This window comes from Panthera tigris, chromosome B3, assembly GCF_018350195.1.
Source record: "Panthera tigris isolate Pti1 chromosome B3, P.tigris_Pti1_mat1.1, whole genome shotgun sequence".
NCBI lineage: Eukaryota > Metazoa > Chordata > Mammalia > Carnivora > Felidae > Panthera > Panthera tigris.
In genome coordinates, this window is record NC_056665.1 from 115,602,745 (window position 1) to 115,615,812 (window position 13,068).

Below are 13,068 nucleotides of genomic sequence, written 5' to 3' on the forward strand. Positions count from 1 at the left end.
AAACTATAATGCTTAATCTTCTTCATTAAAGAAAAAAAAAAGTCTGTGTTTGTCAGCATTCTTTTCTCCTCGCTCCAAGCTCTTCCCATGGTGATCTCATGTGCTCCATTGCGGCCATCATCAATTGCATTCTGGTGGTTCTCAAATCTGTAGCTTCCACCGAGACCTCTTCTGGACAATTTATTCAAAGCACCAAGAATTCTATTTGGACATCCTACTGGGCCATCACCTCAATGTGCCCCAACTAGACTATCAATCCCCTCCATCTTTTTCATCATGGTACACTTTCCTCCCCTACACACACACACACACACACACACACACACACACACACACACACATTCTTCCTTCTCTAAAGATCTTTATCTCAGTGAACTATGTCACTATATCTCCAGGACTAAACTCTCTCTCCTCTATCCAACCCCTAAATCCCACCCGGATTTCCCTTCTTGAGAGTTTGTTTGGAGGTTCTAGCAGGGGAGCACAGCTACTCGTATACCCTTGACTGAAGAACGGTCCTCCTCTATCAGGGAAGGTCGTCCTTTGGGATGCACATGGAGTGGTGAGGGAAGAAGGGGACACCCGCCTAGCCAGCCAGATCAGCCGAATCAACCCTGGCGATCAATGGGGTGACTGATGTTGTAGCCAGATCACCCTCACATGCCAGGATTTCCCTTCTTAATATTTCTTTCCTTCTGCCCTTCTACCAGTTGGCTTTGGGGCACTATAACCTCATGTAAACTACAGAAACAACTTTCTTTCTAATCCCCCTACCTTTAATGCACTCTCATCTCTTCAACCAAAGTGATTTTCTAAGACAGAGACAATGACGTCACCCCCCTGATTAAAACCTTTTAAGGCCTTAGACAAAATCCCAAATTCCTTCATCTAGCAAAAGGATTCTTCACACTCTGTGCTCTGCTGTATTCAGCTTCACCCGCCACCTGTCCTCCTATACACTATTATGTTACATTGCTTTATTCTATCATGTTACTTACAGTTTCCCAAGGAGTCCTACACTCTCTTTCAGTCTTTGGCTTTCATGCCTGTGTTTCACTCTGCCTAGACTCCTTTACTTCCTCCTCTTCTCCTGGCTAATTCTTATTCACATTTCAAGTCTCATTTTAGACATTACTTCCTCTGAGAAGCCTGATCTGCGTTTGAGATACAATTCCCCTGCACTTCCTTCCCAGGAACCAATTTCCTCCCCCAACCTACAAACACATTAACACTTTCTCTGGCAGAGATCATTTCCTATTTCCTAAACCCTGAACTCCTCTTGCACTTTGTTCATATCTTTACTAAAGCGTTTATCATGCTCTAACCTACTTTTGCACTCCTATTCACCCCCGACCCTACCCCCGCTAGTATGGAAGCTCCTTGAGGACTCAGGCTGTGTCTGATTTCTGTGCTAGAAATCTGTTTGTCCTCTGCCCTACTATGAGCCCCCAAGAGGCTGGGCCATCCCAACTACATCAGTGGAGTTCAATAGGAAGAAAAGAGGAAGGTCAAGGTGTTCATTCACAAGCTAGATGAGTTCCTCAACCAAAGGTCTGTGTGACCTTTGGCTCCTGCCAAATGGCCCTATCCACATGCTCTCTCCTGCATTCTGGGAATTTTCTCTCTTATCCTTGCAGCCTAGGTCTGATCATCTCTTTCTGATGTTACCAGCTCCAGGGTACCACACTATCCCTCGTTTTCCTGTACTCTGTCCTCACTGTTGAAAACAGTCTCTTCACTAAGCTCTCCTCAAATTACCAATTACCCAACTTAAGTGTGCCACAACCTGACTAATTTACTCTTCGAATCCCTGGCAAACAGTCTAGCACCTAAATGTTGAATGACACGAGGAAAATGACCTAAGACATGGGCTAGTTCAGCTTACTCCATTTCACCTCCATTTCACAAGAAGGGGGAAAATCCCTAGTTCAGAAGTCAGAAGTGAAGTGAGGCAGTGTCAGGGTTGGCAAATAAGGGGATTGTGGGGATTCCTTTGACAGGACATGTGATGGGGAATTGGAAGGGGCTGTTGGGCAGATGCCCTCTTACATAAGCAGTCCCCAAGCCCTTCTGCAGAGCTTCCAGAGAACTGACCAGATGCCCCCTGTGATCATCCCCACAAGGGAAGTCCATTTACTACAGTGACTCTGTCCCTGGTTGGATGGGAAATCTCTCAAATCTTTCTTTTCTTCCTCTTGGTCTTGACCCTAGAGAAGTACTTAGAAAAATAATTGGAAATGCTGCGTCTTCCATCCTCACACCCAAATCCAGCAGCCTGAAACTCAAGCTCAAGAGGTGTAGGAGGGGCAAGGCCCACAATTATCAAAGCTGGGTAGACTGCATTATTGAGCAGAATGAGGTCAAGGCCACAGCCTGGCAGCAGGATCCTGAGATGATTCATGTACCACACAACCCTGTGGGATCTTCCCACCGTCCAGGGCTGCTACAGCTGAGAGAGACCTTAGTGTCACCACAACAGTAGAAACTGGTCACCAGGAAGAAGGAGATCTTGGTCACCAAGATGACACAGTAAGTTAATGCAAAGGAGGTGCCAGAATGTATGTCCCCTAGTGAGCAAACCTACTGTCTCATTGTAAATACACCACATTGCCTTTTTTTTGTTTCACGTTTTTATTTAACTTCCAGGTAAACATACAGTGTAATATTAGTTCAGATATAGAATTTAGTGATTCATCACTTATATGTAACACCCAGCGCTCATCACAAATGCCCTCCTTAATATCTATCCCTATTCAACCCATCCCCTGCCCACCTTTCTTCCAGCAACCCTCAGTATGTTCTCTATAGTATGGTTTGCCTCTCATTCCCCTCCCCCACGTTCATTTGTTTTGTTTCTTAAATTCCACATATGAGTGAAATCATATGGTCTTTGTCTTTCTCTGATTGACTTATTTCACTTAGTATTATACTCTCTAGCTCCATCAACATCATTGCAAATGGAAAGATTTCATTCTTTTTTATGGCTGAGTAATATTCCATTATACATACACACACACACACACACACACACACACACACACACACACACCATCTTTATCCATTCATCAGTCAATGGACATTTGGGCTCTTTCCATAATTTGGCTATTGTTGATAATGCTGCTATCCTTTCAAATCAGTATTTTTGTATCCTTTGGGTAAATACCTTGTTGTGCAATTGCTGGGTCATAGAGTAGTTCTATTTTTAACTTTTTGAGGCACCTCCATACAGTTTTCCAGAGTGGCTGTACCAGTTTGCATTCTCACCAACAGTGTAAGAAGGCTCCTCTTTCTCCGTATCCTTGCCAACATCTGTTTCCTGTGTTGTTAATTTTAGCCATTCTGACAGGTATGAGGTGGTATCTCAATGTGGTTTTGATTTGTATTTCCCTGGTGATGAGTGATGTTGAGCATTTTTTCATGTGGCTGTTAGCCATTTGGATGTCTTCTTTGGAAAATATCTATTCATGTCTTCTGCCCATTTTTAAACTGGATTGTTTGTATTTTGGGTGTTGAGTTTAGTAAGTTCTTTATATATTTTAGATACTAACCCATTATCAGATATGTCATTTTCAAATATCTTCTCCCATTCCAAAGGCCGCCTTTTAGTTTTGTTGAGTGTTTCCTTCGCTGTACAGAGGCTTTTTATCTTGATGAGCTCATTTTTGCTTTTGTTTCCCTTGACTCAGGAGATGTATCTAGTAAGAAAATTGCATGGCCGATGTCAAAGAGGTTACTGCCTGTGTTCTTCTCTCGGATTTTGATGATTTCCTATCTTACATTTAGATCTTTCATCCATTTTGAATTTATTTTTGTGTATGGTGTAAAAAAAGTGGTCCAGTTTCATTCTTCTGCATGTTGCTGTTCAGTTTTCCCAACACCATTTTTTTCCCATTGAATCTTCTTTCCTACTTTGCCAAAGTTTAGTTGGCAATATGGTTGTGGGTCCATTTCTGGGTTTTCTATTTTGTTCCATTGATCTATGTGTCTGTTTTTGTGCCAGCACCATACTGTCTTGATCACTACAGCTCTGATTATCTTGAAGTTTGGAATTTTGATGTCTCCAGGGTTGTTTTTCTTTTTCAAGATTGCTTTGGCTATTCAGGGTCTTTTGTGGTTCCATACAAATTTTAGGATCATTTGTTCTAGCTCTGCGAAAAGCACTGGTGGTATTTTGATAGGAATTGCATTAAGTGCATAGATTACTTTGGGTAATATAGATGTTTTAACAATATTTGTTTTTCCAATCCATGAACATGGAATGTTTTTCCATTTCTCTGTCTCATCTTCAATTTCTTTCATAAGTGTTCTATAGCTTTCAGAATGCAGATCTTTTACCTCCTTGGTTAGGTTTGTTTGTAGGTATCTTACGGTTTTTGGTGCAATTGTAAATGGGATTGATTCATTGATTTCTTTCTGCTGCTTCATTAGTGGTGTATAGAAATACCACAGATTTCTGTATGTCAATTTTGTATCCTGTGACTACTTAATTCATGCATCAGTTCTAGCAATTCTGGGAGGGGGGGTCTTTCAGGTTTTCTACATAGAGTATCATGTCATCTGCGAATAGTGAAAGTTTGACTTCCTCCTTGCTGGTTTGGATACCTTTTATTCCTTTTTATTGTCTGATTGCTGAGGCTAGGACTTCCAGTACTGTGTTAAATGGCAGTGCCACATTACCTTCTGAGAACAGGGGGGTTCTTCCAAGATGTTAGGCTTTAGTGGGAGGGGTAGATTCACACACACACACACACACACACACACACGGGACAGACAGACTACAAGTGTCTCCCACTGAGTGATTTGGAGAAGAGAATTAACACTGGTTGAGCCATGGCTACATACCGGGCCCTGTGCACTATATTGGCAAGGTTAAGAGTCCTGGCTTGGGGCTCAGACAAATATGGACCAGAGTTTTATGTGACCCTGGATAGGTGACACAGCTCCTCCAAGCCTCAGGTTCCTCTTCTGTAAAATGAAGATAAACAGAATGCCTCACAGGCTTGGGGTGAAGATTAAATAAAATAATCCATGTACAGTAATAAGCACTTGGAACATTTGAAAACTGGCACTGAATAAGACACAATACATTTTTTTAAGTTTATTTATTTATTTTGAGAGAGAGAAAGAACGAGATGGTGAGAGGCAGAGAGAAAGAGGTACAAAGGATCCAAAGTGGGCTCTGTGCTGACAGCAGAGAGTCCGATGAGGGGCTTGAACTCAGGAACCATGAGATCATGACCTAAGCTGAAGTTGGATGTTTAACTGACTGAGCCACCCAGGCGCCCCTGTTGGCTGTTATTTTTATCTACAGCAATTGTCTTCTTTAATCCTCCAACTTATTTTTAAGAGAGGGAGGACATAGGCTCAGAGAGGTAGGTTACTTGCTCAGATTCATGTATTCTTGCAAATGTATTAAGCTCCTGTCAAGAACCAGACACTGTTCCAGACACTGGACATATTGCAGTGAACAAAGCAGATGAAAATCCCTGTCCTCATGGGGCTTCCATTGTAGCTGGGGAAGACAGACAATAAACTAAAGTCTAAGTGAACTGTATGCTATGCTGGGGGTGGGGGGTGGGGTGTTATAAGTGCCCTGGAGAAAAAAAGCAAGGAAGGAGATGGGGTGAGGGCACGGAGGATTGCAATTTTAGAGACTGGTCGTGGAAGGCCTTCACTTGATGACATTGACCAAAGGCTTGAAGAAGGCAGGGGTATAGGCATGTGGATGTCTGGTGGAAGAATTCCAGAGCAAGGGAAGCACACATGCAAAGGCCCCGAGGCAGGCACCAAGTATTAGAGGGCCCACACGGGGTAGTGCTCAGAAACAGGGGTGCAGGGAGGAGCAGTAGGAGATGAAGTTAGAAAACGTTGTAAATCATGGTGTTGGAAGCTGGGATTTGAACCCAGAACTGATTTCCAAACCCATGCTCACACACACACCCTGCCTTGTTCAGCCCCATCACAGGCTCCCTAGATGATGGGCCAGTATGGTTAGGCAAGTAGCGGGGGTTGATTCTGGTCTTTCCAGAGAGGGCTTTGTGTGGTTCAAAGTCAGACACCAGGAAGGGGGGTGAAGAATTCCACTAAGTGTAATGAAGAATTCCAAGTAAGTGTATTATTTCTATATTCAGAACCAAAAATCAGAATCTAAGTTTCAGTCCATACATGAACTTATAAAGAAGGTCGTGATGAGGGAGCATAAGGCAAGCTGAGAGCAAAGCACAGACTAACACCCCCCCAGCCCCCAACCCAGGTAGGATATGTGTGACAATCCCCAGGCACTCCTGGGTGCCCAAGAACAAAGGAAAGGAAAGAAAACAAATGGTCAACTGATGGAGATCACAATCATACAGGACATGAGTCTCCATCGGTTTACAAATACCTCAGTAAATTACAAGAAAAAGGCAATCTTATCAATAGCCTAATCTCCAGAAATCTATAGTCTCAGTTTCCTGGAGCCCCAACATCACCCTCCCCTCCATAGTGATGTGGGGAACAAAGGCAAGAAGGAAATGGCAAGTAAAATTAAATTTCTTTATAACCAGCAGCCCATTGACAAATACTTGAAGTAAATATTGAGTATGGGAACCCCCTACAGTCTTAATGTTAATGCTCTACTAGAGAGAAAGCAACCTTAGCTTCACAATAGCACTGCCCCTGGCATCTTAGGAGTCTCCTTTAGCACATCAAAGTCCTTCTGGAAACCTCCCTTTTGCCTTTACCTCCCCCAACTCCATAGTATGTAACCGGGCACCTTTCACAATCCCAGCGGCAGCTCTTTCTGCCTTTGGGTCCCCTCCTGCGTTTTGACGAAATCACCCCTTTTGCACCAAAGACATCTTCAAGAATTCTTTCTTGGCTCTCAGCTCCAAACCCCCTTCACTCCAAAAACAGAATATTTGAAATCAGGGCACCCAAGACATCCAGAATGTGGTCATCTTAAACAAACACAAATGCTCTTCAATCCCAAAGATCCTCAGCTGCTTTAGCTTTAGCCCCCTCCAGGCAGGAGCGCTAGAGAGCGCCCCCTTCATTGGCCCTGGGAAAGGAGACCTGGGACTCCTTAAATGCCTCCATGTGTTATAGCAGCAGCAAGGTCCAAATGGACAGGCAGAATGCAGGAGGGCAGCGGGGAGGCCTGGAGATCGGGTCCTGACTCCCAGGCACTCCCAGGAGTACCTTCCTCATCCTTCCATAGGAAGAGGACCTCCACCCACACCCCTCCCCCGCCCCCAGGGAATTGCTAAGAAAGATCAAAGAGAACCTCTTGAAAGGGCTGCCTCCCATTCTGAGTAATTGCCAGGTAAGCATACTGTGTCTTTACTTTGCCATGGGCCTGTGCTGGCAGAGCTGGATAGAGGAAATTGCTCACCTTGGGGAGGGGCAGGAACTCTTCTGGGCCATCACGGTCCACTGGGTAGGTTGCCTTGGTCAAGGTGAGATGGTTCCCTGTGACTGGAAGAGTGAACTATCTTCTACTCACAAAGCGTTTCAGTTATCTGACTGGTACATTCCTCTTCTTTCTCCGTCAGACCTCTGAAGCAGTCACCACACCTCCGCGTAGACTGAGAAAACAGGAAGTATGTTGGAGAGGGTGGGAATTCACGTGGCAGGAGACAAGATTGCTCTGTGGTTACGGGAGGAGGTTACGGAGTAGGGCTACTCCGGAGAGGATCCTGTGCTGGTTCCCATCCTGGTCATTCTCTGATAGCACCCACCAGCTGAGCAACCTTGAGAAAATCAGCTCACCACTCTGGCCCTCAGATTTCTCATATGTAAAACGAGAAGATAAGGGCTAAGTTCACATTGGGCTCTAAAATTCTGTGATTTTAAGCCGAATAAGAGATTGCACGGGAGCATTTGTAACGAGTGGGATGGCTCATGATCGCACTGAGATGATCCACCTGTTTCAGATCCAGAAACCCCTCCAGCTGAACGTCATTGCCACAGGCCAGACTGAGCCCTCGATGGGAATGTTCTTAGGGCGAGCAAAACTGAAACCAAAAAACAAAAACATTAAAGGGGCTCGTCCTTTTTGCTTGGAGCTTGGAGGCCCCAAGGAAAAACATGCAAATAGAGCTAAGGACACACACATACACACACAGCCCCTGAATTTTAGTATCACAAGATTGCTCTCAGAAGCTGCATCAACAACTTGGCCCCCCAGTTGGTGCCAGCTAAGCCCTCTCACTTAATTACACGCCTAGGGCACTGCAATTTACAATCCGGGCAACCACGTTCTATGCAATTACAAACGAACAAAACAGGTCCCTAATATTTTGTTAGAATTTGTCCCTGCCTTTCTCCCCCCTTCCCTGGTAATACTAATGTTCCTTACTTACAGTCCCCTGTTCCCAGTGCCCGTCCATGACTCTCCAATGTCAGCCAAGAGGCCCACTGTTGGGTGCCACTCACATCAACAGTTTTGCTCACTCCCAATCTGACCTTCCAGGTCACTGTGCTTCCATTTTTTCCCAACTGAGAAACACAAGATTCCTGGACTGAGTGGGGACGCTGAGTGGATTTTGCACCATCATTGGCTTCGAAAGTGAGATTTCAGATTCCAGCCTCGATTCCTTTTCATTTATGAATCAGCTCTGCTTTTTCTGCCTTTCCGGGTTTCTGAGCAAAACTTGGTGCCTAAGAGACACGACCAGCCAGAATCACAGGGGACAGGGAACCCTGAACCCAGTGCGTTCACTTTTGTACATCATCTCAACCAAACGTTACCCCAACTACACACTCTTATGAGAGATGTGAGCAGCTGTGTGGTCTGGCTTGAATGTTCCTCCCTCCCCTCCTGCCCCCCCGCCCCCCCCCCCCCCCCCCGCAAATGCTACCGCATCAGCAAGCCCTGGAGGTTCTACTTTAAAGATGGTGAATATTTGTCTCCCTTTCTCCACTTCCAAGTGTTACCACCCCTGTCCAGGCTACTATCACTTCCTGGGCGTCAGGCGGACAAGTGCTCCAGCTTCCTTTGACAGTTGTGACCTTTTCATTCCTCCTGTCAATCCATTCTCCACTCCGCAGCCCGAACGATCTCTTCAAAGTTCAAAGTAGATTATGTCACCCATGATTGAAAACGTTGACTTCTTTCAACTTGGAATAAAATCCAAACTCTTCACTATGGTCTGAAAGTCCTCCAGTGCAGTCCTCTCTCGACAGGCTCCGCATCTTTTGGGTCTCAGCTTAAATCAATGGTTCTCAACAAGGAGCAATTTTGGCCCCCGAGGGACTTCTGACAATATCTAGAGACATTCCTGGCTGCCACAAATGGGAAGGAGGGTGCTGCTAGCATCCAGGAGGCAGAGCCAGGCGCGCTGCTAAACATTCTGCAATACACAGGGTAGTTACCACAACAAGGAACTGTCTGGCCCAAAACGTCAGTAGTGCCGAGGGTGAGAAATCTTGGCTCAAGTTTCCTTCTGCAGGGAGACCTTCTATGACTACCCGTATCTAAAGTGGTTCCCGGAGCTCCTGGGTGGCTCAGTTGGTGAAGCATGTGACTTCTATTCAGGTCCTGATCTCACGGCTCAGGGGTTCGAGGCCCACATTGGGCTCTGTACGAAGGCACAGACCCTGCTTTGGATCCTCTGGCCCCTGTCTCTCTGCCCCTCTCCTGCTCATGCTTTCTCTCTCTCTCTCTCTCTCTCGAAAATAAATAAATACATTAAAAAATAAATAAAATGGTACCCATTCCCCTTGCCTTTCTCATCACTAACAACAATATGTCAGTGTGTTCTTGTTGTTTACACACTTGTTGTGTGCTCCAGCAGGCTGGAGACCAAGTAGGTCTTGTTTAGCTTGGTGGCCTCGGTGCCTACCATATAGTAGGTGCTCAATAAATATTTGTGGCATGAAGGGCAGGAAGGAAAGGAAGATGCGAAGGGGAAGGGGCAATCAAGATTAAATATAACTCGGGGCGCCTGGGTGGCGCAGTCGGTTAAGCGTCCGACTTCAGCCAGGTCACGATCTCGCGGTCTGTGAGTTCGAGCCCCGCATCAGGCTCTGGGCTGATGGCTCGGAGCCTGGAGCCTGTTTCCGATTCTGTGTCTCCCTCTCTCTCTCTGCCCCTCCCCCGTTCATGCTCTGTCTCTCTCTGTCCCAAAAATAAATAAAAAACGTTGAAAAAAAAAAAAAAAAAAAAAAAAAAAAGATTAAATATAACTCTTTATTTTTCTGAGAAGTATAATGCCCACCTCCACCTTTATGTAGAAAACCTGCCATTCAGCTTGGCTGCCTGCACTGATAGTGTTTCTAGAGAATAAGCCGAGTGGACTTTGAAACGTTCTAAAAAGTCTGTGGCCGATGGTGGCACCAAGCTGTCAAGATATCCTTTGATATTGACTTTTTTTTCCCAACAAGTCCACCTGAGGGTAGGAACTGTGTCTAATTCAGTCTTTATTGTAGACCCAGCTCCTTGCATACTGCTTAGGACCCAGAGAGCAGATTAAACAATGCATACGTGAGTCAATGAATGAACGAATGAACGGCCAACAGAGGACACATGTAAATCGCCAGCCTAGAGGCGAAGAAGAGCTGATACCCCGTTTCACCCACTTCTCTAGCAGCTGATGAACCCAGTCAGAGAGCCAGCCCCCAATTTAGGCTCTAGCTCCTTTTGCTGGTGACCCTTAAAAGAGCATTGCCATGAAAAACGTCACCTCTGGATGAGACCTCTACCCTCTGTCAGCTGTTTCACACTGCCCTTGGAGGGAAAATAAATTTGGCTTCAAGTTTCCCCAATGCCCATTTATAGTTCCTCACACAAAGCCCAGACATTTATACTATTTGGTCACCAAAGGCCCGCTAAGTCTCTCAGAGGTGACCTTTTCTCCACCCCCGCCCCCAGCCCCCCAACTACCCCCTCAGGGCTTCCAAGAGCCAACGGGAAGGAGCTGCAGGCTGTGAGGTTTCCAGAAGGCACTCCTTGCTGGAATGAATCTGCCTAAATTTCACTCTTAAACCCCAGAGATTAATGTTATCTTATTAGCAACACAAAATGGAAGAGACTGAGCTCTTTTAGTTTAATCTGCTTAGTTTCCCAGGGCTGCAGGGAGCTGCTCCAAGGAATGTGGCTTGGCTTTTGTTACAGGACGTTTTTAAAAAAAAAAAAAAAAAGTCCAACATATTATTTGGCATAAATCTACCTATCTAATTTAAATTTTGAAAACCCACTGATTAAGTCCTGGGCCTTTCACTTTTTTTCCTATGGAGTCTACAAATATCATTGCTATTAGGAAATCTCATACTATGAAACTCGCTGCTGCAAATCTTGCTTTTATTCTCTCCCCCCCTCCCCACCCACCGCCCTTCCTCACGCTCTCAAATCTTCTCTATTCTCATTAGCACCATCTGGTGGTGATTCACATCTTCTACTACTTTTAGACCCCAAAGAATGTATGTGTATATATACACGTTATCTCTACTATATTTATCTATCTTATTCGAAAATAAAAACCAAGAAAAAAGTTTTAATTTGTTGATTCATTTTAAAAGGAAAATAATCAGGGGCGCCTGGGTAGCTCAGTTAAGCGTCTGACTCTTAATTTTGGCTCAGGTCATGATCTCATGGTTCTCGGGAGTGAGTTCAAGCCCGGCATGAGGCTCTGGGCTGGCAGTGCTGAGCCTGCTTGGGATTCTCTCTCCCTCTCTCCCTGCCCCTCTCTCACTTGCTCTCTCGCTCTCAAAAAGAAATAAACTTAAAATAAAAATAATAATCTTATTAAATGTTTCACATAAATAACGTTTTAATGAAAAAATAACCATATTTTCCAAAACGCAAAAATTTTACGAACAGAATGTCAATATTTCACATTTTTTGCACCGCTCTTTAATGTCTGGCTTAATAAAAGACGGCCAAATTCTATATCTGCTTCTGCATTCAACCTGTTGTAATATCTTGTTTTTGCTGAAACACATAAAGAAAATCTGGGGGCGCCCGGGTGGCTCAGTCAGTTAAGCGTCCGACTTCGGCTCAGGTCATGATCTCGCAGTCTGTGAGTTCGAGCCCCGCGTCGGGCTTTGTACTGACAGCTCAGAGCCTGGAGCCTGCTTCAGATTCTGTGTCTCCCTCTCTCTCTGACCCTCCCCTGTTCATGCTCTGTCTCTCTCTGTTTCAAAAAATAAATAAATAAATAAATAAACATTAAAAAAAAATTAAAAAAAAAAAGACTTACATTTAAAAAAAAAAAGAAAGAAAATCTGGCCTCAGATAGACATGTAGTTGGAAAAAGGAGTGTTTTGATAACTTTTTCAGATAATTATGGGCATTCTTTTTTGACATTATACCAAACCTCAACAAGTTATGGCTTTTTAAAGCTTAGTTGGAATGTGGAATCTGAAATAATATCCATGGACTTTGTGTACTGTGCTGTATTCATATCCATTGGTCTATCTTGGACTTTGAATAGAGTTCTGATGCATGATTTTGTAACTTCATTCATTGTCATATGAAAAATGTTAGTTTATGAGTTATGGAGAACTTCTAAATGTTGGCACATTTCACGATATGAAATCGAAAAAAATCACAGTCGTAAACATCGCTGCCAATCTCATCAGAAAAGGCGTTAAGTGTCAGGAAGCCGTCAAGCTCATGACAGACTTGAGTTTTTCCAAGATCCTAATTTTCACTCGAAAGCTTGAATTTTGTCATTGGGAACAAATAGTGTCAGCTGTCTGAAGTAACAGTCTCACTTCATTCATTTTTGGGAAAATATCTGCCAAGTCGTCAAGCCCGAATAACCACAGTCTGCCTGACAATCATTCTTTCGAGTAACAACAGTGTCGGATGAAGAAACGGCAGCTCGTGCAGCTGGCGACTCAGTCACACGCGTGTTTTCCCTCCGAACAGCCCTTGGATTTCCATTTGCCGCAGGAGGGCTTTGTGTGAACTTTGCCTTGCAGCGCATGGAACGTTAAAAAGGTGTACTCACAAAACCAAGATGCAATTACATTAAGAACGCTACCTGTTTTGTCAAGGACATTCTTCAGCGAGACTGGCATTTCCGTTACCGTGAGTGCGTGGCGGTGAAGGGTGCAAACGCCGTCCTGTTTGGTGTCGCTGCC